General features: G+C 43.6%; 1 protein-coding gene across 3 annotated transcripts in view; it reads right to left on the reverse strand.

The window, feature by feature from the left end:
* The window catches only part of cep350 (centrosomal protein 350), a 90,953-nt gene extending 64,442 nt beyond the window's left edge, over positions 1-26,511 (reverse strand). For all 3 annotated transcript variants that reach the window (XM_061887981.1, XM_061887982.1, XM_061887980.1), the window contains exon 1: positions 26,182-26,511. The gene's annotated coding sequence lies outside the window, so the exon portion shown is untranslated. The remainder of the gene's footprint in view (positions 1-26,181) is intronic.
* Between the last annotated feature and the right edge of the window lie 242 nt (positions 26,512-26,753).

A 26,753-nucleotide genomic window follows, 5' to 3' on the forward strand; every position in this document is an offset into this window, starting at 1 on the left:
CGGCATACATTGATTTGGGATTACATGGTAAACAACTCAAATTCATGTTTTATTCAGACGCATACATTTGTTCAAATGTAGACGCATTGTGGGTTTCCCGGACATCGCTAAAGAAAAATCTAAAGAAGAATATCCCTCTGCCATCTTCCACTATTTCTTTTTAATATATAAATCTCCTGCTTGACTATTTCCTTTTCTCTTCTACGGCTTCACGGTGGAAGAGGGGTTAGTGCGTCTGCCTCACAATACGAAGGTCCTGCAGTCCTGGGTTCAAATCCAGGCTCGGGATCTTTCTGTGTGGAGTTTGCATGTTCTCTCCGTAAATGCGTGGGTTCCCGCCGGGAACTCCGGCTTCCTCCCACTTCCAAAGACATGCACCTGGGGATAGGTTGATTGGCGACACTAAATTGGCCCTAGTGTGTGAATGTTGTCTGTTTATCTGTGTTGACTCTGCGATGAGGTGGCGACTTGTCCAGGGTGTACCCCGCCTTACGCTCGATTGTAGCTGAGATAGGCGCCAGCGCCCCCCGCGACCCCTCTGAGGGAATAAGCGGTAGAAAATGGATGGATGGACTCTCTTGTCATCATTTGGGATGTTTGTTATGATTTCCATTCCTGGTTCCATGACCCACCCTATCTTGCCTCTGACTGGCCTGTTCCTAAGGTTTTGCCTTAATCTCAACCAATCATGACTCAATGTAAACAACCGACCAATCATGGATGTTCTTATATGTGCGAGCACGTCTTGGAAGGAGAAAGGGGAGGGTTTTAATAGCCCATGAGAGGGAGTGAGGAGCGGCGGGGGAGAAGAAGGAACACAACAAATAAGCGGTGTTGGGTCATTTTTGTGTGAAATAAATTATATCGATATTACGATTTTTTCTTAATTCCTATCTTGTTTAAAAATATATCGATACATCTTACAAACTACAAAGGTCAGCACGGTGGAACGGGGGTTAGTGCATGTGCCTCAAAATACGAAGGTCCTGAGTAGTCCTGAGTTCAATCCCGGGGTCGGGACCTTTCTGTTTGGAGTTTGCATGTTCTCCCCGTGACTGCGTGGGTTCCCTCCAAGAACTCCGACTTCCTACCACCTCCAAAGACATGCACCAGGGTTGATTGGCAACACTAAATTGGCCCTAGTGTGTGAATGTCAGTGTGAATGTTGTCTGTCTATCTGTGTTGGCCCTGCGATGAGGTTGGCGATTTGTCCAGGGTGTAAAAGTCTTCCGCCCGAATGCAGCTGAAATAGGCTCCAGCACCCCCCGGACCCCAAAAGGGACAAGCAGTAGAAAATGGATGGATAGATGGATCTTACAAACTCAATATATCACCCAGCCTTATAACAAATGATAATGAAACCTTTTACGCAGTGTTGGCTTAAATATGTTTTTTTAACTAGTTGTTTTGATTTACTTACAAAAATCACAGAATTTTTGTCAATCTAATGAATGAAAACGGTGCAACCCAAATTCCAATAAAAAAATTACAGCTATTCAGGCCACAAATAGAATATGAGATAGGAAAAATTATCAATTATCAATTATCCAATTAGAACATAGACGATTCATGAATCGATGAACATATATGGGTTGTACTTGTATAGCGCTCTTCTACCTTCAAGGTACTCAAAGCGCTTTGACACTACTTCCACATCTACCCATTCACACACACATTTACACACTGATGGAAGGAGCTGCCATGCAAGGAGCTAACAAACAACCGTCAGGAGCAAGGGTGAAGTGTCAACGGACGTGACGAGGTTGGTACTAAGTGGGAATTGAACCAGGGACCCTCGGGTTGCGCACGGCCACTCTTCCACTGCGCTACGCCGTCCCTATATGTCCAAATATCTGTTATTTACACATGTTAAATAAAGTAATAAACGGTTTAAAAATGCAAAACTAGTGCTAATGTTCTATAAAAATTACTCCTCCCATGATTAATTGGAACTAGTAGCTAACATTCTTATAAAAGTATGTGTTGGCTGGGTTAGCGAGGACACACACAGAGGCAGGAGGGGTCGCTCACAACCTAAGAATAAATGCTTTGTACAATTCAACAGAAAGCTTACAGAAGAGAGTAGGAACCAGCTAAAAACAAGTAAAATAATAAGTCACGAGAGACCATACAGTGCAACAACACTTTTAGGCTTTAATATGAATGAGTACATAGGCGACTCGAGTGATGTAACCGTATGAAAACTACACATCCACAGTTATTGTGACCAGAATTATCCCGGTTATCATTATTATCACGGTATTGTTTAATGTGCTTCAAAAGGTACGTTGACACACACTAAAGTACATGATTGTTGTTGAAGAACGAAGCCTGCCTGTTTGACTTTATCTTTATCAGCCAAACTGCTTTGTGCTTTATATTGATATCAAAAAGTAAACATGTTTTTTTTTTTTACATTACATGTGATCGTTTCATTCCACAACATAATTACTTAAAACAGTGGTTCTCAACCTTTTTTCAGTGATGTACCCCTGTGAACATTTTTTCAATTAAAGTACCCCCTAATCAGAGCAAAGCATTTTTGAGTGAAAAAAAGAGATAAAGAAGTAAAATACAGCACTATGTCATTAGTTTCTGATTTATTAAATTGTAGAACAGTGCAAAATATTGCTCATTTGTAGTGGTCTTTCTTGAACTAATTGGAAAAAAAGATGTAAAAATAACAAAAAACTTGTGAAAAAATAAACAAGTGATTCAATTATAAATAAAGATTTCTACACATAGAAGTAATCATCAACTTAAAGTGCCCTTTTTGGGGATTGCGATCCATCTGGATTCACAAAATTAATTCTAAACATTTCTTCACAAAAAAATTAATCTTTAACATCAATATTTATGGAACATGTCCACAAAAAATCCAGCTGTCAACACTGAATATTGCATTGTTGCATTTTTTTTCACAGTTTATGAACTTACATTCATATTTTGCTGAAGTATTATTCAATAAATATATTTATAAAGGATTTTTAAATTATTGCTATTTTTAGAATTAAAAAAAAAATCTCACGTACTCATTGGCATAACTTTAAGTACCCTCAGTGGTAAGCGTACCCCCATTTGAGAACCACCGACTTAAATAACCACTGACGTGACATCGCATTTTCTTCAAGTTTTATGGTGTATAGTTAATTACTATGACGCATTTCTGCACAAACTCCCAATGGATCTGTCCAGATACAGCAGGGTTTCCCACAGCACTTTGTTGTTAAGGCAGCCGCCTTAACAACAAAGTGCCACCGCCTAAGCTAAAGTCTTAACAAGCTGCTCCGCATAATTCTGCCTCTGACGGTACGTTTCTGCAGCACCCAACATTGTCCCACCCATAGAACCATCTGATTGGCTGTTACCGCTCTGCGTGTAACTAATCAGCAGTGCGTATTCAGAGCGCATGTAACAGCTAATCAGCAGTGCGTATTCAGAGCGCATGTAACAGCCACTCAGCAGTGCGTATTCAGAGCAAATGGAGTCAGTGCTCACGGCACAGGCAGAGAGGAGAGACGGTGCGGGCATAAGGCAGCGGAGTCTCCCCATAATAAACACCTCCCAGTCAACTACTAGTAACAACACTATGAGCCCGTTGACGTTCTACAAACATAAGTGGCAGCTCAGCTCGCTCGCAGTCCTTGAGGTGAAGGATAATAGGCTTTTAATAATATAAAGCTTTATTGACAGTATAATAAGTTATTTATGATTTATGGTTGTTACTCATGGTCTGTGCTTTAAGAATTTTTTTAGCACCGGTAAGCACTAAAAACAAAACTATGGACAAATGTACACAGATTAGCCATGTAATAGGTAAAACAAATTGTTACAAAGTTACAGTTGAAATAAAAATGTTAACATTTAATATATTTTTCTCTTGGTCCAAATGTTCCATAAGTGCTGAAAAATATCAATAATTATCTATAATCGACCAATATAAAAAACTGACATAATGATACAGTTCTTATACATATTGAACAGGTTAATTATACAAATAAAATCTGTTACAACACTTTGTTTCACACACATAAATGCAAATTCATCTTGACATTTAAAAGTTGTTTTAACAGCATGTTCAGCGACAGGTTTCCATTAAAAGAGAGTGAAAATAAACATTATCAGATGCCATGCATGTAATGTTTATCTGAAAAAGACCTGTAATACCACATTTCAAGTTGGACTTTTAAAAATAAAAAACTCAAGACCTCCTCTATTCTCCTCTTGCTGACTCATATTCTTGCTTAGTTTGCACTTTGCACAATGTGTCTGTTTGTGTTTCCTTTTTCAACAGACTTCAACAGAAGTCATGCAGTTGGCCCATATGAATCACATGATGTTGCCCTGAGGTGAACACAGTCTCCTTGACATAGCAAACAGAAAGCAGCCAATGCTGGTTACATTTCCTGCTATTTCATGTAAGATGTATGCTTAAGACTCAAACAAAGTACTAACAGAACATTGCATAAGCATCAAAAACATTCTATGATAAATTTAAATTATTGCATTCACATGAACCTTAGATTTTGTGTCCTGAATGTGGAACTTATTTCTAATGTTTTTGGTAGAGTAGTGGGTCACAAACATATGGAAATATCAGTCGGAACATTTCTGTGGAGAGCAGTGAATCCCATTGGGTAAAAAAACAAAACAAAGAAATTGGAAAAATATCAGGCTGGGGTCAAGGGGTTGAAGAGATTTTACCATTTTTACAATGCTTTAGAAAGTGTTTCTTACATATAAATTCTATAAAAATGAAAAAAAACCTTAATGTTTCTAGATATTACATGCAATAAACTAGGGCTGGGCGATATGACCTTTTTTTATTATTTCGATAATTTTAGGTCATATCACGATGCACGATGTGTATTTCCATATTTTGCCTTGGCCTTGAATTAACACTTGATATATATAATCAATCAATCAATCAATGTTTACTTATATAGCCCTAAATCACTAGTGTCAATCACATCAGTATGATGATTCTGTGTCTACATTAAAACATTCTTGTTCATACTGCATTAATATATGCTACTTTTAAACTTTCATGCCGAGAGGGAAATCACAACTACAGTATTACCTTAAATTGCCGCCGGGGCGCTAATTAATTTAAAACCTCTTCTCACTCCTGCGCTTACCAAAAGCATGCGGTAAAAGTAAGCATGCACTAATCATTTTAAAACCTCTTTTCACTCCGGCACTTACCAAAGGTATGCAGTACAAATTTGAGTGTGATGTAAGCTTGGACCTTAAATCCTAATGAATAGCTCTTAAACTTCTTCCCTTAATGCGATTTCAAATTATCGGTATTGAAATCAGCCTCCTCCATTTTGAAAATGATGACAGGGGAAGTGTCACTCGTGACGTCACAAGTTTGACCAGGCGGTAATCCTAAGCATGCGCTAATTATTTTGGGAAGCGAGTTTGACCCGGCAGTAATTCAAGGCAGGCACATACTATATGCCCTGCGGCAAAACAAGGAAATAGGATAAGTCAAATAACCAAAAGAGCATTTATTAAAGTTATTAAGCAATGGCACAAACGTTCATGTAATTTCCAAAACAGAAAGTGCAACATTGTCCGAGACATTTTAAGTGTCAAATAAAAATGAGCTTCAGTAATGCGGACTTCAGTAATGCGGACGTTGTACCGATCTGTTGTGGTGAAGAAGGAGCTGAGCCGGAAGGCAAAGCTCTCAATTTACCGGTCGATCTACATTCCCATCCTCACCTATGGTCATGAGCTTTGGGTCATGACCGAAAGGATAAGATCACGGGTACAAGCGGCCAAAATGAGTGTCCTCCGCCGTTTGGAGGGGCTCTCCCTTAGATAGGGTGAGAAGCTCTAAGTAAGCTCCACATCGAGAGGAGCCAGATGAGGTGGTTCGGATATCTGGTCAGGATGCCACCCGAACGCCTGCCAAGGGAGGTGTTTAGGGCACGTCCAACCGGTAGGAGGCCACAGGGAAGACCTAGGACACGTTGGGAAGACTATGTCTCCCGGCTTGCCTGGGAACGCCTCGGGATCCCCGGGAAGAGCAGGACGAAGTGGCTGGGGAGAAGGAAGTCTGGGCTTCCCTGCTTAGGCTGCTGCCCCCGCGACCCGACCTCGGATAAGAGGAAGAAGATGGATGGATGGATAAAAATGAGCTGCATAATAGGAAATCAAATATTGTTCGTCCTTTGTTTACCACAAAAGATTAGGATAATAATAATAATAATAACTTAAATTTATATTGCGCTCTTCTAAACACTCAAAGCGCTCACAGAGAAGTGGGACTCAACATCCATTCACACCTGGTGGTGGTAAGCTACATCAGGTAAATCACCTTAAAACTCATCTGTATACTCTAGCCTTTAAATAGACCTCCTTTTTAGACCAGTTGATCTGCCGCTTCTTTTCTTTTTTCTCCTATGTCCCCCCCCTCCCTTGTGGAGGGGGTCCGGTCCGATGACCATGGATGAAGTACTGGCTGTCCAGAGTCGAGACCCAGGATGGACCGCTCGCCAGGACCCAGGATGGACCGCTCGCCTGTGTATCGGTTGGGGACATCTCTACGCTGCTGATCCGCCTCCGCTTGGGATGGTTTCCTGTGGACGGGACTCTCACTGCTGTCTTGGATCCGCTTTGAACTTGTCACGATCCGGTATGCGGATCGTTTATTGTTTTGCCGCTTATATGTCTTTGTTCGTGTTTAGTTCTGGACTCTGCCGATTCCTTGTGTTTGAGCACTTCCCTGTTTGTTTAGTCACCATGGCAACGTTTTGTGCTCCTCCTCACGGGCTCCTGTCACACCTGTTGTTGATTATCATTTGTGTATTTAAGCCCACCTGATTCCTTAGTTCGTCCTCGGTCCATTACTTGCTTTTCGCAACACGTCACGTTTGGTATCCTTCTGCCCTCGATTATTTTGTGCTAAGTTCCGCCTTAGCTTCACGTGCGTGTGGCACGTCGTTTAATGTTTTCTGTTTCCTGCTACGTTTTTAGCATTAGCTTTCCGTGCATTGGCACGCGCTTTGTTTTTCTCCTTTTCTGCACCAGTGTTCTTTTGTTTTATTATATTAAAACATATTCTTACCTGCAATCCTGCTGACTGGTAGTGTGTGCATCCACGAAGTGGCAACTCCGCGCAACAAGTGCGCCGAACGCGTGACAGAATGGACCGAGCTAAAAGCCACTTCGCACTCCTCCAGACCCAGCAAGAACAGGTGTTCCTCTCCGATGAGGAAAAAGCGGAGATCTTTCGGGAGCTCCGAGCAGACTCTTGTCCATGGGAGAGCGAGGACGACATTGAGCTGCCGGAAGAGGATCTCCCAGCCGAAGCAGTGGTGGCCTGGGAGCTATTCATGGCGAGGATAGCGGACGCGGAGGAACGCTTTCGCTCCCAGTCTCAAGCCACCCCGACATTCCCCTCAGCGCGCTGCACGCCGCGCGGTGACGTCACACCACCCAGGAGGAGAGGACTCCAGCGGCGACCAGGCGCCGCGCAGGGTCGTGCACAAAAGGAGTGCAGGACTTTCCCCTCAGCAGCGACTGCCAGGTGCTTTCCATGTGGCTTTTCCTCCCCGGCACCTGCTGTAAATCTGCCTGAGGGACGCGTGCGACGCACAAGGCCAGGCGCCGCGCAGGGGCGTGCACAAAAGGAGTGCAGGACTTTCCCCTCAGCAGCGACCTCCAGGTGCTTTCCATGTGGCTTTTCTTCCCCGGCACCTGCTGTAAATCTGCCTGAGGGACGTGTGCGGCGCACACGCACAAGGCCAGCTCCCAGGCTTCCAAGCGCCCACCCTCCCATGCCCTCGACTGCCTCCAAGCTCGCACAAAACCCCCCCCCACCAACTCCATCTGGCATCTGGAATCTGCTTCCTGAGGGGGGGGGGCAAGGCTGATGGCGTGTCAGTGGCACAGGCGGACCTCCTTCCATTGAGGTTGCTGCCTGCCCCAGTGCCAGCACCACGTCAACCTCCAACGCCAAGTCCACGGCTAAGGCTAATCCCAGTACCGGCACCACGCCAACCTCCCACGCCGGCACCACGCCAACCTCCCACGCCGGCACCACGCCAACCTCCCACGCCGGCACCACGCCGGGCTCGACCTCAAGGTCCAAGTGTATGCCGGCCTCCGAGTCCAAGTCCAGGTGCAAGCCGGCCTCCGAGTCCAAGTCCAGGTGCAAGCCGGCCTCCGAGTCCAAGTCCAGGTGCAAGCCGGCCTCCGAGTCCAGGTCCAGGTGCAAGCCGGCCTCCGAGTCCAGGTCCAGGTGCAAGCCGGCCTCCGAGTCCAGGTCCAGGTGCAAGCCGGCCTCCGAGTCCAGGTCCAGGTGCAAGCCGGCCTCCGAGTCCAGGTCCAGGTGCAAGCCGGCCTCCGAGTCCAGGTCCAGGTGCAAGCCGGCCTCCGAGTCCAGGTCCAGGTGCAAGCCGGCCTCCGAGTCCAGGTCCAGGTGCAAGCCGGCCTCCGAGTCCAGGTCCAGGTGCAAGCCGGCCTCCGAGTCCAGGTCCAGGTGCAAGCCGGCCTCCGAGTCCAGGTCCAGGTGCAAGCCGGCCTCCGAGTCCAGGTCCAGGTGCAAGCCGGCCTCCGAGTCCAGGTCCAGGTGCAAGCCGGCCTCCGAGTCCAGGTCCAGGTGCAAGCCGGCCTCCGAGTCCAGGTCCAGGTGCAAGCCGGCCTCCGAGTCCAGGTCCAGGTGCAAGCCGGCCTCCGAGTCCAGGTCCAGGTGCAAGCCGGCCTCCGAGTCCAGGTCCAGGTGCAAGCCGGCCTCCGAGTCCAGGTCCAGGTGCAAGCCGGCCTCCGAGTCCAGGTCCAGGTGCAAGCCGGCCTCCGAGTCCAGGTCCAGGTGCAAGCCGGCCTCCGAGTCCAGGTCCAGGTGCAAGCCGGCCTCCGAGTCCAGGTCCAGGTGCAAGCCGGCCTCCGAGTCCAGGTCCAGGTGCAAGCCGGCCTCCGAGTCCAGGTCCAGGTGCAAGCCGGCCTCCGAGTCCAGGTCCAGGTGCAAGCCGGCCCCCGAGTCAAGGTCCAAGCCGGCCCCCGAGTCCGAGTCCAAGCCGGCCCCCGAGTTTGAGTCCAAGCCGGCCCCCGAGTCCGAGTCCAAGCCGGCCCCCGAGTCCGAGTCCAAGCCGGCCCCCGAGTCCGAGTCCAAGCCGGCCCCCGAGTCCGAGTCCAAGCCGGCCCCCGAGTCCGAGTCCAAGCCGGCCCCCGAGTCCGAGTCCAAGCCGGCCCCCGAGTCCAAGCCGGCCCCCGAGTCCGAGTCCGAGTCCAAGCCGGCCCCCGAGTCCAAGCCGGCCCCCGAGTCCGAGTCCTAGTCCAAGCCGGCCTCCGAGTCCAAGCCGGCCCCCGAGTCCGAGTCCGAGTCCAAGCCGGCCTCCGAGTCCAAGCCGGCCCCCGAGTCCGAGTCCGAGTCCAAGCCGGCCTCCGAGTCCAAGCCGGCCCCCGAGTCCGAGTCCGAGTCCAAGCCGGCCTCCGAGTCCAAGCCGGCCCCCGAGTCCGAGTCCGAGTCCAAGCCGGCCTCCGAGTCCAAGCCGGCCCCCGAGTCCGAGTCCGAGTCCGAGTCCAAGCCGGCCTCCGAGTCCGAGTCCAAGCCGGCCTCCGAGTCCGAGCCCGAGTCCAAGCCGACGTCCAAGTCCAAGCGGGCCTCCAAGTCCAAGCCGACGTCCAAGCCGGCCTCCAAGCCCAAGTCGACGTCCAAATCGGCCTCCCAAACGACGCCCGAGTCGACGTCCAATACGACGCCCGAGTCGATGTCGATGTCGGCGCCCGGGTCCACGCCGAGCATCAGGTCCGGAACCGCGCCGGGCGCATCTCCCTCCACGTCGGATGTGGGTGTGGCCATGCCCAGGTCGTCCTCCACGCAAGGCGCTTCCACCTCCAGGGGTGTGGCCGTACCCCGGGCGTCCTCCTCAGCGGGTGCTTCCACCCCCACGCCGGCCACGGTGGTGGCCCTTCCCAGGGCGTCCTCCCCGCAGGACGCGCCCTGGCCCTCGTCAGCCACGGATGTGGCCTCTGCGGGCCCGCCCGCCTAGACTTTTGTGGTGGCGGCGTCCCACCCGCCGCCGCTGCCTGTGGTGTCCTTGGTGGAGTCAAGGATGCAGGACTTGTCAGCCCTCCACCCTCCCTTCTCTTTTGGACTGTCTAGTTGTGGGGGGGGTTTGTACTTCGGGATTTTTGGGGCATCTGGGATCTGCCCCTTGGGGGAGGGGTAGTGTCACGATCCGGTATGCGGATCGTTTATTGTTTTGCCGCTTATATGTCTTTGTTCGTGTTTAGTTCTGGACTCTGCCGATTCCTTGTGTTTGAGCACTTCCCTGTTTGTTTAGTCACCATGGCAACGTTTTGTGCTCCTCCTCACGGGCTCCTGTCACACCTGTTGTTGATTATCATTTGTGTATTTAAGCCCACCTGATTCCTTAGTTCGTCCTCGGTCCATTACTTGCTTTTCGCAACACGTCACGTTTGGTATCCTTCTGCCCTCGATTATTTTGTGCTAAGTTCCGCCTTAGCTTCACGTGCGTGTGGCACGTCGTTTAATGTTTTCTGTTTCCTGCTACGTTTTTAGCATTAGCTTTCCGTGCATTGGCACGCGCTTTGTTTTTCTCCTTTTCTGCACCAGTGTTCTTTTGTTTTATTATATTAAAACATATTCTTACCTGCAATCCTGCTGACTGGTAGTGTGTGCATCCACGAAGTGGCAACTCCGCGTAACAAGTGCGCCGAACGCGTGACAGAACTGAACTCTCGCGGCTGTGTTGGAGCCACTATGGATTGAACTTTCACAGTATCATGTTAGACCCGCTCGACATCCATTGCTTTCGGTCCCCTAGAGGGGGGGTTGCCCACATCTGAGGTCCTCTCCAAGGTTTTTCATAGTCAGCATTGTCACTGGCGTCCCACTGGATGTGAATTCTCCCTGCCCACTGGGTGTGAGTTTTCCTTGCCCTTTTGTGGGTTATTCCGAGGATGTCGTAGTCGTAATGGTTTGTACAGTCCTTTGAGACATTTGTGATTTAGGGCTATATAAATAAACATTGATTGATTGATAGAAGCGTGACTGCCAGTTTGCGCGTACGACCACCACCTATCATTCATTCATTCACCAGTGTGAGCGGCACCGAAAGCAAAGGGTGAAGTGTCCTGCCCAAGGACACAACGGCAGCGATTTTTTGGATGTCAATAGGTGGGAAGCGAACCTGCAACCCTCAGGTTTCTAGCCGGCCGCTCCACCCACTACGCCATGCCGCCCCGATAAAATGTATTGCTCTTGTAGTTCTCTGATCTGCTTCCGAGCGATAGTGCCTTAAAGGGGAACATTATCACCAGACCTATGTAAGCGTCAATATATACCTGGATGTTGCAGAAAAAAAGACCATATGTCTTTTTAACCGATTTCCGAACTCTAAAGGGGTGAATTTGGCGATTTAAACGCCTTTCAATTGTTCGCCTGTCAGAGCAATGACCTTTCACCCGTGACGTCACATCGTGAAGTGACCCGCCTTTTTCTCAAACACATTACACACACCAAGTCAAATCAGCTCTGTTATTTTCCGTTTTTTTGACTGTTTGACGGTACCTTGAGAGACATCATGCCTCGTCAGTGTGTTGTCGGAGGGTTTAACAACACGAACAGAGACGGATTCAAGTTGCAACAGTGGTCAAAAGATGCGAAAGTCCCTCGTTTTTTCTGCACACTTTACCGACGACAGCTATGCTACGACAGAGATGGCAAGAATGTGTGGATATCCTGCGACACTCAAAGCAGATGCATTGCCAACGATAAAGTCAACCAAATCACAAAGGTGAATTTTGTTGAGGCTTTTGACTTCTGTGGAGTGGTAATCAGACATATTTGGTCACGGCATGACTGCAAGCTAATCGATGCTAACATGCTATTAAGGCTAGCTGTATGTACATATTGCATCATTCTGCCTCATTTGTAGCTATGTTTGCATCCAGCCTTTCCCTCCACCCACATTTGATGCCAAACAAACACATACCAATCGTTCGTTAGAGGGCGATCGCCTAATTCGTCAGCGCTTCCTCCCTTGCCTGTCTGTCGTGATATGGCTCAAAAGCTTCTGTTTCTTCTTTAATTTCATTTTCGGTACCTGCTTCCACACTCCAACCATCCGTTTCAATACATGTGTAATCTGTTGAATAGCTTACAGCGCTGAAATCGGAGTCTGAATCCGAGCTACTATGCTATACCTTTCTGTGCTATCCACCATGTTTGTTTCTGGTGGCTTCATGCAGTGACATCACAGGACAATAGACGGGTGGATATAGCGATGGTGTAAATCAGGCACTTTGAAGCCGTTTTTCTGGATTTTGCGTGATGGGTAAAATTTTGAGAAAACCTTCGAAAAATAAAATAAGCCACTGGGAACTGATTTTTATTGGTTTTAACCATTCAGAAATGTTGATAATGTTCTCCCTTTAACATTGTCTGTACACACTTCTGTAAACTCTACTGCACCTGATGCAAAATAAGGCCTCATTTACATTGCACACCAAATCTGATTTTTTTCCATTAAGTGACACAGATCGGATATTTTTTGCCAATTTAAACTTCCAAAAGTGCTTGAAATCTGATTTTTCCGCATCAGATTCAGACCACATCAGTAGGAAGTCCGAATGCGATTTGAATCTTATCTTTTCAAATGTGACTGCATCGTAAACGAAAACGCAACCTGAATGTGACCCTTTGGGCGAGCTACGTCATCCGTGTGCGCAGGCAAAGATGCGACCCGGCAGAGGAAATGGCTACATCATCATAACATTTGATTTCGATGAGCAATGTATTTTTTCGTCAGCCGGATTTTTGGTGCATCACTAGTCAAAAGTGTGCAAATAATTGGCTATATATAAAAGAGATTTTACATATATACACATACCTTTTCATTCACAACACAACTGATGGTCCCAACGCCATTGATAAAGCAGGAAATTCCACTAATTAACCCTGATTAGGCACACCTGTGGAGTGAAACCCATTTCAGGTGACTACCTCTTGAAGCTCATCGAGAGAATGCCAAGAGTATGCAAAGCAGTAATCAGAGCAAAGGGTGGCTATTTTGAAGAAACTAGAAGATAAAACATGTTTTCAGGTTTTTTTTATTAAGTACATAACTCCACATGTATTCATTCATAGTTTTAATGTCTTCAGTGACAATTTACAATCGAAATAGTCATGAAAATAAAGAAAACGCATTGAATGAGAAGATGTCCAAACTTTTGGCCTGTACTGTATATTTGATATACATACCAATGCACAAATATACTTATTTATGTATATTATATACATTGAATCCAAAGAAACAGCGATTGTTGAAGGACCTGAATTGGCGTGTACGCTCTGGCGTATTTGCTTACATGTTAGGTACATTGAGTTGTAAAATAAAGCTAACATAAATCCACACTGGTGTCGGTGTTGCCTCGATTTAACAGCCATAAAAAGATTAGAAACCTCCCAAATATATTACATTTCTTTAACTTCTTTTCATGTAAAAAAAAACAACAATTATTAAGGTGTGACAACTTGTTTATCTTTTTGTACTAGTAGTAGAGACTGCTTTGCTCACTTCCGGAACGCGGTCAACTTCCTTATTTTTTTTACTTTATCATACTGTGCATGCAAGTGACATCGAAGCCAAATAGGGACATGTGCGTGGTTATATTGGAGTCTGATGAAGATCACATTTTATATGTAATTTAAACTGTCAGCTGGAAAAAAATAATTTGAAAAAAATCAGATTTGGGCAACTTTGGCCTGCAGTGTCACGTATGAACATTTCTTATCACGATTTATGTGACTAAAATTATCACGTTATTATAATCGGGGTATTCTTAAATGTGCTCAAAAGTTTAAAAAAGTAATTATACTGAAATATTTTAACCAAGTATAATTTTTAAAAAGCACAACACATTCAAAATTATTTACTTAAAATTATATTTAGAAATTATTAGAAGAAACATTATTATAGATAAGAACACTGTTTCATGGACCTCAAGTAGAAATGGAATGTGCATATGAAAAACAACACAATCAAGTTCTATGGCAGAAGAGGAAAAAACATAAATAGATAAAATGTGCAAATTTTGCAAGGTAGCACTTTATGGACATAAGAGATAAACAAATTTTAAAAAATGTAAGGATTTCACAAGGGGGCACCTGATGACCATAAGACATAACTGCACTTTTTGTCCATAGGGACGGTGTGGCGCAGTGGAAGAGTGGCCGTGCGCAACCCGAGGGTCACTGGTTCAAATCCCACCTAGAACCAACCTCGTCACGTCCGTTGTGTCCTGAGCAAGACACTTCACCCTTGCTCCTGATGGGTGCTGGTTGGCGCCTTGCATGGCAGCTCCCTCCATCAGTGTGTGAATGTGTGTGTGAATGGGTAAATGTGGAAGTAGTGTCAAAGCGCTTTGAGTACCTTGAAGGTAGAAAAGCGCTATACAAGTACAACCCATTTATTTATTTATTTATATAGATAAGAATAGTTTTGTTGGCTAACAAAAATAAATAGGAGTGATGTCGCACCTCGAATACACAATCTTCACAGCCTGCGTTCAATTTGATGAGATAAAAAAACATCACAGGTGGTATTGATGTTATTTGAACACTGATACAGTTGGCACTTTAATAAAGAACAAGTGAGGATCCCAGTAGAAAAACTAAAAACTTTGTAAACATGTTGTGGCCACATTCTCGACACATCGCCTGCTGCATGTTTTATCACCTCATTGACTCTTAGTCATTGTAGCTGATGGAGGCTGTATTGAGAAAATAATAGTAACATCAAATACTGTATACTTTTAGTGTGAGACAAATGCGTCTGTCTCCAATATTGTCCACACCTGATGCCATCTAAAAATAGCAGTGCGCTCTTAAACGCACGTCGAGACTCCACAGAAATGAAAAAAAAGAAAATTAAGTTAAACCCAGCGTTTGGCTCTCTTTACTCCGAGAGCAAATCTCTGTATTAAAGTCCGGATAGTTGTGTTCCACCATGTTATTTTAAGCCGAACGTGCCAGTGCTGCTGTGACGCCATTTCCAGGAAGTAAGCAGTGTTGCCTACAAAGCATTAATAAATGACGATTTTTGGCCAATCAAAAATTCAAACGGTATTACTAACCATCCGGAATTTTACCGTAGTTTTATCATTATACCGTTTACCATCTTATCCCTAAGTGTAAACATAGTTAAGTGTCTCTCTACCTTCTGCATCTTCCTCACTTGAAAAAAAGTTTACTTTTTTCAAATTGTGGCTCATCACCACAAATACTGTAAATGGCTACACTTTTAAAGATGACAATTTCAGGGCTTCACGGTGGAAGAGGGGTTAGTGCGTCTGCCTCACAATACGAAGGTCCTGCAGTCCTGGGTTCAAATCCAGGCTCGGGATCTTTCTGTGTGGAGTTTGCATGTTCTCCCCGTGAATGCGTGGGTTCCCTCCGGGTACTCCGGCTTCCTCCCACTTCCAAAGACATGCACCTGGGGATAGGTTGATTGGCAACACTAAAATTGGCCCTAGTGTGTGAATGTGAGTGTGAATGTTGTCTGTCTATCTGTGTTGGCCCTGCGATGAGGTGGCGACTTGTCCAGGGTGTACCCCGCCTTCCGCCCGATTGTAGCTGAGATAGGCGCCAGCGCCCCCCGCGACCCCGAACGGGAATAAGCGGCAGAAAATGGATGGATGGATGGAATTTCATGTGCTGCAACATTTTCAATACTCAACAATACAGGAACTTATGTGGATATGGGTAGTGTCAGTGCCTATTTTGTTCTCAATATGATGATATGCTGAGGAAATGGGTTCCAATATTAGCACGGCTGTTGTGGCCATAGGATACGTATGGAGACAGTCAAATCACATGATAGAAAGAATTTCTCATTCGTGCATGCATATTTTGGACCACAAGTACCAAGTTAAAGTTAAAGTACCACTGATAATCACGCTCACACAAGGTGTGGTGAAATTACCCTTCTGCATTATATGGCAATCTGAAACAGTAGCCTATAGACATACCTTGGTAAAATGTCTACTCTTAAGTTTTGGCCGTACATTAGGCTGCTAAGCATGCGCTACTTATTTTCACCAGCACAACCATTGCTAGCATTGGTTGTAGTTCGTTTACGTCTTTTTTCCTGATAGTACTGACAATAACCATATGAATGTCATTTGTTGTGATATTTTATACATGACATACTTCTTCCTGAAAATACCCTAATTTATGTGTAAAATCTGTTGATCAGAGATTTGTTATTGACAAAACGCTGGAGAATTTCTGCAGCTTGTGGACAATGAGGAAACAGTTGGTGATATTTCCTTCTGTAATAATAGCTGAAAAATTCAGCTATTTTGGTCCCAGCACCTCAACCCCTAGTAAGAGGCAACGGAAGTTTGAAGTTCCTTGGAGTAGCCCAGTCGATCGAGCTGGATTCGGCTGCGTATCTGGTAACCTCAGTTAGGGAGAGGGGGAGGGGACCGAGGTGGAGGGGACTACATAATTTTGACCGAGATTGCAGTACCATTTCTGGCCAGATTTTTACATATGGCTCCTTTAATTTAATCAACAACTATTGGTTTGAAATTACACTGCACACACTGCATCTTCCATCCATCCATCCATTTCCTACCGCTTATACCTTTTTTGGGGTCGCTGGTGCCTATCTCAGCTACAATCGGGCGGAAGGCGGGTACACCCTGGACAAATCGCCACCTCATCGCAGGGCCAACACAGATAGACAGACAACATTCACATTCACACACTAGGGCCAATTTAGTGTTGCCAATCTCTTTGTTTTAGACCAGATATAAATTCAACTTTTTGTGGAATAATTTTCAAAGAATTTAATTAAAGAGCTTGCCTTTGAAAGCGCTACTTCTTCTCAAATTGAACACTTTTGTAAGCAAAAATGTAACGTTGCAGAACACACATTTTGCACGCAAATAATCTCAAACATAGAGGTCAATAAAGTTAAAGTATCTGTCTTGAATAACATCCATCCATCCATTTTATACCGCTTGTCCCATTTGGGGTCGCGGGGGGTGCTGGAGCCTATCTCAGCTGCATTCGGGCGGAAGGCGGGCACACCCTGGACGAGTCGCAGCCTCATCGCAGGGCCAACACAGACAGACAAACAACATCACACAATAGAGCCTATTCAGTGTTGCCAATCAACCTATCACCAGGTACATGTCTTTGGAGGTTGGAGGAAGCCGGAGTACCCGGAGGGAACCCACGCAGTCACGGGAAGTACATGCAAACACCACACAGAAAGATCCCGAGCCCGGGATTGAACTCAGGACCTTCGTTTTGTGAGGCACACGCACTAACCCCTGTTCAACCATGGTGCCCCTTGATAACATACTTCTGTGAATTAAAATATTGTACTCAACATTGCATTGTAAGTAGAAAGTAAACTCAGCATTTTTCATTCACACATCTTGAGGGTGTGTAAAGTCTACGCGTTGTGCTTCTTTCTCATCATACATGGCATCATAATGCATACCTTGTGTAAATGATTCCACCATAATAGGGTGATTTTTTTAGCCCTGTGGGTTTTTGTTGTTGCATATTGATCGTCTCGTAAAGAGCTGTATTTCTCGCATTCTGCTGAAGGCTTCGGTTGCAGATGCTGGTATAGGTTAGTTGCGCAGATGCCTTTTTGCAACAAACTTTTCACCGTGCAGTCACTTGTTCCACGCCTCTTGCCACAAAACCAAAGTACTCACAACACTTTTCTTTTTTGGGAAAAAAACGTCTCGCTCTCATTAGTGTTAGAATGAGCCATGTTTTGCTATGTATGCTGCTAAGGAAGTAATGGGACGGCGCAAGCTACGGAAACTCCCGAGGAGCAAAGAGTACGCCGGAGCAAGAGGAAAAAACAATCGATTTATCTCGGATATATCGATAAAACTGAAATATCACCCAGGCCTTGTTGCAAAAGTTACAAATGCTCCTTTAAGTGGACACTAAGGATTTAACAAAAACGCTATAATGATAAACCGTAAAATTCCAGACAAAAGTAATACTTTTTGAAATTTTTAAAGCCGCTTGGCTTTGGAAAACCTGGCGGCAACTACACAGACCAGGCTCGATAGATTCCCCCCTGTGTAGAGCTTCATATTTTACTTCATTTTACTCGTTTAATTTCCATGGCGTCTCGGCGTGTACACTGCTGTTATTAGATTTCGACAGGTGTTGACTATTGTGGAGACAAACACATTTATTCCATTCAGAGTATACAGCGGAGGAGAAAAATATTTGATGTTGCTCTCATTTTCTCAACACTGTGTTCTTCACACAGCTCCTGTGACTGAGTCCATGTCTACACAAAGTCGTTTAGCCCCTTTAACGAAAACTTATTTAGCCACACTAAACCTCTCTTTAAGGTCCACCCCCACGGACAAATTTTTACATTGGTAAGTCAGCCAGGTATTTCTTGAATCTACGGCACTTAGCTTTGTATTGACTCATTGAGCATTTACAAAGTGAGTTGGGAGAGAAAGTGACGCCAGAAAGACCCCTCGCACCAGGAAGTGACACCAGAGAGACTGCGCTCCACACAGGAAGAGACATCAGAAAGAACGCGCCATAGTCAGCTTCATAAAGACGGAGGCGGATCATCCAGACATGCCCGTGTTTGTCCTTCCTGTACATGTACAGACGCTTTTGGAAATCACAAATCAATACCTTAAGAGAAGGCAACGGGCGATTGCAGCTATTTGGGATACAAACTTCTCAGACGGCAAGAGAACTTTCAAATGTCCAGTTCAGCTGAGAGTCTATATACCGAAAAACTTTGTCCCTTCCTCCCGTGAATGTGATACAGCCAGTGTGTGATTACAAATATAGCTTTATGGATGTGACTGTGAAATGGCCAGCGTGCATGATGCCCGCATCTTCGCTAACTCCGCCATTAGCGCGCAGCGGAAAGATGGAACCATCCCCTTTTGTCCCAAACAACTGCTGGAAGATGAAGATCCGCTCCCTGTTTTTCTTTTGGGTGACCCAGCTTATCCCCTGACGCCATATCTCAGGAAAGAATAACCCAACGGCGGAGTCAACCCACAACAACAATAATTTGGGTATTCTCTGTTTAGATTAATTGCTGTAATTATTGTAAAATGTTCTTTATCGCATTGTTTACTTTTCCATGTCGATTAAAGATTTGATTCATGTATGTCAGATAGGGCTGGGCGATATATCGATATACACGCTATATCGCGGGTTTGTCTCTGTGCGCTATAGAAAATGACTATATCGTGATATTGGACTATACGTTCTCATGCAGTTCCTTATAGCTGTGGGCAATACACTACAGGCTCTTGTCACTTTTTCCTGTCTCTCCTTCTCACAGACAAGGGCACCTTCCTACACATGTCACATACTGTCACGTCATATGTCACATACGTCCTTCGTGGAGCAGAGAGGTAGCAGCATGGGTAACGTTAGCTATGATGCTAGCAGAGCCGTTTGAGTGGTAATACGAGAGAAAGAAGATGCGAATTAAGGAATAATCAATTCCCAAGAAAAACAGCAGGGGTCCATCGTCAGGTGGTGGTTTGGCTTCAAGTGGGAATATGTCAAACATATGTCGATAAGTGAGGGCCAAAAGCATTGCTATAAAAAGTAGCATTACTGCTAACATGTAGAATTATTTGAAAAGTCACCCGCTAGAAAATTCAGTGCCACACACCCGCACCATCAAAATGCAGAGGCAAACATTTCCACATCAACACTGTATGAAAAAACTAGTCAACAACAGAATTTAATAACGTCCGTAGTAACCTACTACATTGCGAAGGACAAATACTACTTGATTTCCTATTATGCAGCTCATTTTTATTTGACACTTAAAATGTCTCTGACAATCTTGCACTTTCTGTTTTGAAATGACATGAATAGAATAAATAGAATAGAATAGAATAGAAATCAAGGGGTCGTGTGGACACAGAGAAAGTTAAGTGTGATTTACCCTGGATAACCTGATTGGTTATCCAGGGTGTAAAAGGGGCCCGAGAGTCATCATGCAGCATGCGATGTGGAGGGAACGTTGTCACAACTTGTTTATAAAGTCCTACTACTGCTTGTTTACTGGGATGGTCACTCATCCTTTATTTAACTGCCAACATTGTCAGTGTACCAATAACATCAATATGAGTTAGTTCAATTCTGTGTGTTTTTGTTGGCCAAACTGTTGCCCTGAACCACATGGTGTTGTTGGAAAAGAACAAAGCTAGTTTATTTGACTTTATCTTCATTAGTCAAATTGCTTTGTATTATATATTGATATCAAAAAAGTAAACACCATGGTTTTTTACTTTACTTTTGGGTTTTTTTCATGTCACAAAAATGTTACTTCAAAAACCATTCATGTGACATAGAATTTTCATATCGTGACATCCCTAGAGGGGACCTACTGAATTTTCCAGGGATCCACTCACTGTTGGTGCCTGGGACTCACTACATTGAAAGCATATCAACATTATTGGTTGAGTTTGCATGTTCTCCCTGTGCTTGTGAGATTTTCTAAGGGCGGGTACTCCAGCTTCCTCCCATAACCTTAAAAAGATGGACCTCAGACTATTTGGATACTCTAAATTGTCCAAGTGTTTGTGAGGAGTGTAAAGATTTGTTTTAACAGCAATTTTATTCGATTCAGAGTTTATGGTTGCCACTACAATTCAGGGACAATATCGTATTTTTAGAAAGCTACAATCTGAAACGATTCAACGAGTTGAAATTGATTCAGTAACTTTTTAGCAAAAACAATTCAACCAGTGTGACTGTAAAATAAATACAGTACTGGATACTGCAGGTGAAGTTTCATATATTCTTGTTTCTTGTAAGGGTAGGTTTGTATGAATATTAGATACAAACAAGAAAGTAAACAATAATTAATGGCAAATGCAGTCACATCGTATTTGAATAAAGTGCAGCCAACACTTTAGGCTGAAATAAAAGAGGAAACATATTTTTGTTCATATTTTAAACATTCAATAAATTTTAAATACAAGCACAGTAACCAACATTTTAACAGTATATTTACCTGCTGCATTTGCTGTTGCTTATCAATATAAAATAAAAATTATCAAAAATAAAGTCCAATCACCATCTCTTCATGTTGAATTAAAGAAATGATAAATGGGTTGTACTTATATAGCGCTTTTCTACCTTCAAGAGTACTCAAAGCGCTTTGACACTACTTCCACATTTACCCATTCACACACACATTCACACACTGATGGAGGGAGCTGCCGTGCAAGGCGCTAACCAGCACCCATCAGGAGCAAGGGTGAAGTGTCTTGCTCAGGACACAACGGACGTGACGAGGTTGGTACTAGATGGGAATTGAACCAGGGACCATGTAGTTGCGCACGGCCACTCTCCCGCCACGCCGTCCCTAACACTATTAACACTAGGTAGACACTAGGTTAACACTAGGTTTACCTGAGAAATTAAGTGCAACCAATATTTTCAGATTAAATAAGCAGTGGTTTGACCTGCGACTACTCTCATTTTAATGAATACGCAATATTTTAAAGACGAAGTGACAGGGGCCAAGTTTCAGCAACTAACAGACCAAATTCCTGAAGGTTTCACAAAGATTAGGAAGTTCAGTGTGACCACTTGGTCAGTCATAAATAAAAACAGGTTTTAACTTTTTCAACAATACTAACATACTAATAAGTTCATTACACTGGTTTTAACCTTCCGTCTTGACTGGGTCCATCGTCGTAGCTTTCTTCGCTTCTACTTCCGTTTTGTCAGTCGTATTACTTGTGGCTTAAAGTTGAGTCGTGGCTTCATATTATTGTGTTGTCTCCTTTGTATTTGCAGTCGTGCTGTAGCTGAATGTTTTGCATTTGCTGTGACCTTTTTCAACCACTCTAGACATCTACCACTTTTGTTTTGATGACAGCACAGATGAGCAGATAGACTAAACATTAGATTTTTTTGATAGTGTGAAGTTCTTAAATCCAATGTTTTCTTATACTTATATCGATAAGTATAAAATAATATAAATCGATCTATCGATGAATCGTTCCACCCCTACTATATATACAGAACCCAAAACCAGTGAAGTTGGCACGTTGTGTAAATGGTAAAAAAAAACAGAATGCAATGATTTGAAAATCCTTTTCAACTTATATTCACTTGAATAGACTGCAAAGACAAGATATTTAACATTAGAACTGGAAAACTTTTTGGAAATATAAGGTCATTTAGAATTTGATGCCAGCAACATGTTTCAAAAAGTTGGCACAAGTGGCAAAAAAGACTTAGAAAGTTGAAGAAAGCATCTTATATCCCAGAGGAGAACAGGCTAATTGGGAACAGATGGATGCTTCCATGAAATGCTCAGTCATTCACAAACATGGATAGAGCAAAGGTCATCACTTTGTGAACAAATGCGTGAGCAAATTGACCATCTGTTTAAGAACAACATTTCTCAACAAGCTATTGCAAGGAATTTAGGGATTTCACCATCTACGGTTCGCAATATTATCAATAGGTTCAGAGAATCTGGAGAAATCACTGCGCGTAAGCGGCACTGCAAGTAAGCGGCAATGTCCGTGACCTTTGATCCCTTAGGCGGTACTGCAGCAAAAAGTGACATCAGTGTGTAAAGGATATCCCCACATGGCCTCAGGAACGCTTCAGAAAACCACTGCCAGTAACTACAATTTGTTGCTACAACTGTAAGTTTGAGTTAAAACTGTACTATGCAAAGTCAAAGCAATTTATCAACAACACCCAGAAACGCTTCGCTTGGTCCGCGCTCATCTAAGATGGACTGCTGCAAAGTGGAAAAGTGTTCTGTGGTCGGACGAGTCTACATTTCAAATTGTTTTTGGAAACTGTGGACCAAAGAGGAATGGAACAATCCGGACTGTTATAGGCGCAAAGTTCAAAAGCCAGCATCCGTGATGGTATGGGGGTGTATGAGTGCCCAAGGCATAGGTAACTTATAAATCTGTGAAGGCACCATTAATGCTGAAAGGTACATACAGGTTTTAGAGCAACATATGTTGCTATCCAAGCAATGTTTTTTTTCATAGACGCCCGTGCTTATTTCAACAAAATAGTAAAAGAGTGCGGGTACTAGACTGGCCTGCCTGTAATCAAGACCTGTCTCCCATTTAAAATGTGTGCCGCATTATGAAGCGGCAAATACCACAACAGAGACAGTTAAACAACTATAGCTGTACATATAAGAAAAAAATTGAAAGAATTCCACCCAAAAAGCTTCAAAAATTGGTCTCCTCAGTTCCCAAACGTTTACTGAGTGTTGTTAAAAGGAAAGGCCATGTAACACAGTGGTAAAAATGCCCCTGTGCCAGCTTCTTTGCAATGTGTTGCTGTTTAAGTTAATGATTATTTGCTAAAAAAAAATGTTTCTCAGATCAAACATTAAATATATTGTCTTTGCAGTGTATTCAATTTAATATAAGTTGAAAAGGATTTGTAAATCATTGTATTCTGCTTTTATTTACACAACGTGCCGACTTCACTTGTTTTGGGTTTTGTATGCACCTGGTGATTGACTGACAACCAGTCAGTCAGGGTTTACCACGCCTTTCACACAACGTCAGCAAGGATAGGCCCCAGCTCACCCGTGACACTTATGAGGAAAATCTTAACAGAAAACGAAATATTGTCAGCATTCCTACAACGAAAGTCGCATGGACGTTTGGGCATGATTAAGCAACCCAAAATCGTCTAACATCATTATGTTACGTTTGACGAAAATCACTGCTGACGATTATGTCAACTGTAAGTAAAGATACGAAATGTAATTTCAACCATGCCTCCCTTTCGAAAATAATACATTATTTTGGTAATGGTAGTTGTAGCAGAGACAACGCCATGTGCACCGACAATGGCGATCAAAAGTTTACATACACTTGCAAAGAACATAATGAATTTCCAATAATTTCTACAACTCTTTTTTTTTGGGACAAAGAGATTGGAGTAGGGCTGGTCGATACGGCCTTTTTTTAATATCTCGATATTTTAGGCCATATCGCGATATACAATATAATCTTGATATTTTGCCTTAGCCTTGAATTAACACTTGATACATATAATCACAGCAGTATGATGATTCTATGTGTTTACATTAAAACATTCTTGTTCATACTGCATTAATATTTGCTCATTTTAAACTTTCATGCAGAGAAGGAAATCACAACTAAGTCAACCAAAACTGTATTTATTAAACAGTTATTAGCCAGTGACTTTTCAAATGATGTTACATATTAGCAGTAATGCTACTTTTGGTAGCAACGCTTGTGCCCCATACTTGACAAATTAAAGTTGTCTATTCGACATATTTCCACTTGAAGCCAAACCACCGCCAGACGATGGAGTACTGCTGTTTTTCTTGGGAATTAATTATTCCTTCATATGTTACCAGATTCGCACCTTCTTTCTCTTGTATTACCACTCGCAACACTCCACTAGCATCAGAGCTAACGTTAGCCACGCTGCTACCTCTCTGCTGGGTGAGGGTGTATACGTATGTGACGTATGACGTGACAGTATGTGACGTATGTAAGTTTGTGCGCTTGCTGTCTGTGAGAAGGAGACAAAAGAAAGAGTGGGAAGAGCCTGTAGAGTAATGCCCGCAGCTAAAAACAACTGCGTAAGAACGTATACTACAATATTACGATATAGTCATTTTCTATATCGCACAGAGACAAACCCGCGATATATCGATATATCGCCCAGCCCTAGATTGGAGCACATACTTGTTGGTCACAAAAAAAACATTCATGAAGTTTGGTTCTTCTATGAATTTACACTGGTAAACACTGGTTTAAATGTAACTTAGATATTGGGTTTCACTATGTAAAGCGCTTTGAGTCACTAGAGAAAAGTGATGTATAAATATAATTGACTTCACTTCACAAATCTGCCGGGTCAAAAGCATACATACAGCAATGTTATTATTTGGTTACATGGTTACAAGTTTCACTGCAATAAGGCGCTTTTGGTAGCCATCCACAAGCTTCTGGCAAGCTCCTGGTTGAATGTTTGACCACTCCTCTTGACAAAATTGGTAAAGTTCAGCTAAATGTTTTAGTTTTCTGACATGGACTTGTTTCTTGAGCTTTGTCCACACGTTTAAGCCAGGACTTTGGGAAGGCCATTCTAAAACCTTAATTCTAACCTGATTTAGCCGTTCCTTTACCACTTTTGACGTGTTTTTGAGGTTATTGTCCTGCTGGATCACCCAACTGCAGCCAAGAACCAATCTCCGGGCTGATGATTTTAGGTTGTCCTGAAAAATTTGGAGGTAATCCTCCCATTTACTCTCTGTAAAGCACCAATTCCATTGGCAGCAAAACAGGGCCCAGAGCATAATACTACCACCACCATGCTTGACAGTAGGATTGGTGCTCCGGGGATTAAAGGCCTCACATTTTCTCCATCATACATTTTGCTGGGTATTGTGTGTGTGAGTGTGAATTATATTTATATAGCGCTTTTCTCAAGTGACTCAAAGCGCTTTACATAGTGACACCCAATATGTAAGTTACATTTGTGGCCAAACAGCTCAATTTTTGTTTCATCTGACATCACATGGACAAAGATAAGACCTTCTGGAGGACAGTTCTGTTGTCAGATGAAATAAAAATTGAGCAGTTTGGAAAGAGTTGTAGAAATGATTGGGAACTCAAGACAGCCATGACATTATGTTCTTTACAAGTGTATGTAAACTTTTGACCGCGACCGTATATCGGCCATTTTTTTAAGTGCTCACGGAAGTATTTGTTAGATAAGGTTGCTTAGCTACAAACACATAATATACCAGAAAAGAACGATCTAATAATGTGGATTTTTAATATTAACATATTTAAATAACTGATTGACTCCTATGATCGTTAAACAGTTTGTATTCTTGTTTACTTCTTTGTCGAGAGATTGTCGGACTAAACATCCTATTTTAGGGCGTGAACTAAAAGTGCGATATAACTGGAAGAATTAGCGAATTAACGATAAACGTTTAAGATATTTAATGTAAAAAATAAAGTTAATACACTCTTAACTTTAACTTATATGGCCCCGGAAATCACCGGCGAAGCTAAACTCTAGAGTTGACGTTCAAGCTAACAGACACAAAGTTACGAGTAACAATATGTACAAACATAAACAACGTGATTCGACACACGCACGATGCTTACCTTTTTCCGGCAGGGATCGGACACATTTAGAGGCCTTTTTGTGGCGGAATCATCGGGAATATGTAGATTAGTCCAGCGGTGTGTTTGCTAACATTAGCGTCATCCTGTGCTAACGAACTAGCAACTTTTTTTTAAGCGACGCTCGCCCATTGTTATCGTCCCAGCTCTCTCCTGGACAGTAGGAACATATGTTAACTAGCTCATTTTTTTTCCGCCACAGACACAAAGGCGGAGTACGATCTCTGAGTTTGTCTTTACCGGGTTATGTTGCAAACCTTTCCGAACCACTGAAACAAGACTATCTCAGAGCGGTCGCTTTGTGACGGACGATTTAAGGAAATCACGCGAGACTTTGGACGCAACCTCCACATTTTTTTTTTAAATAAAATTCACGGAGTGATTCACTTACTTTTTTTTCCAACTGCTTGCACACAAAATGTTTCATTTTCACACAGTTGACAAAACCACTGTGCGGATTTGCCTAATAATAGTCATAGACTCTGTTTCACATTTTTTGCGAAATGTTCCACATAATGCTTTAGACCAGGGGTCTCAGACACGCGGCCCGCGGG

This window comes from Nerophis ophidion, linkage group LG26 (genome assembly GCF_033978795.1).
Source record: "Nerophis ophidion isolate RoL-2023_Sa linkage group LG26, RoL_Noph_v1.0, whole genome shotgun sequence".
Taxonomy (NCBI): domain Eukaryota; kingdom Metazoa; phylum Chordata; class Actinopteri; order Syngnathiformes; family Syngnathidae; genus Nerophis; species Nerophis ophidion.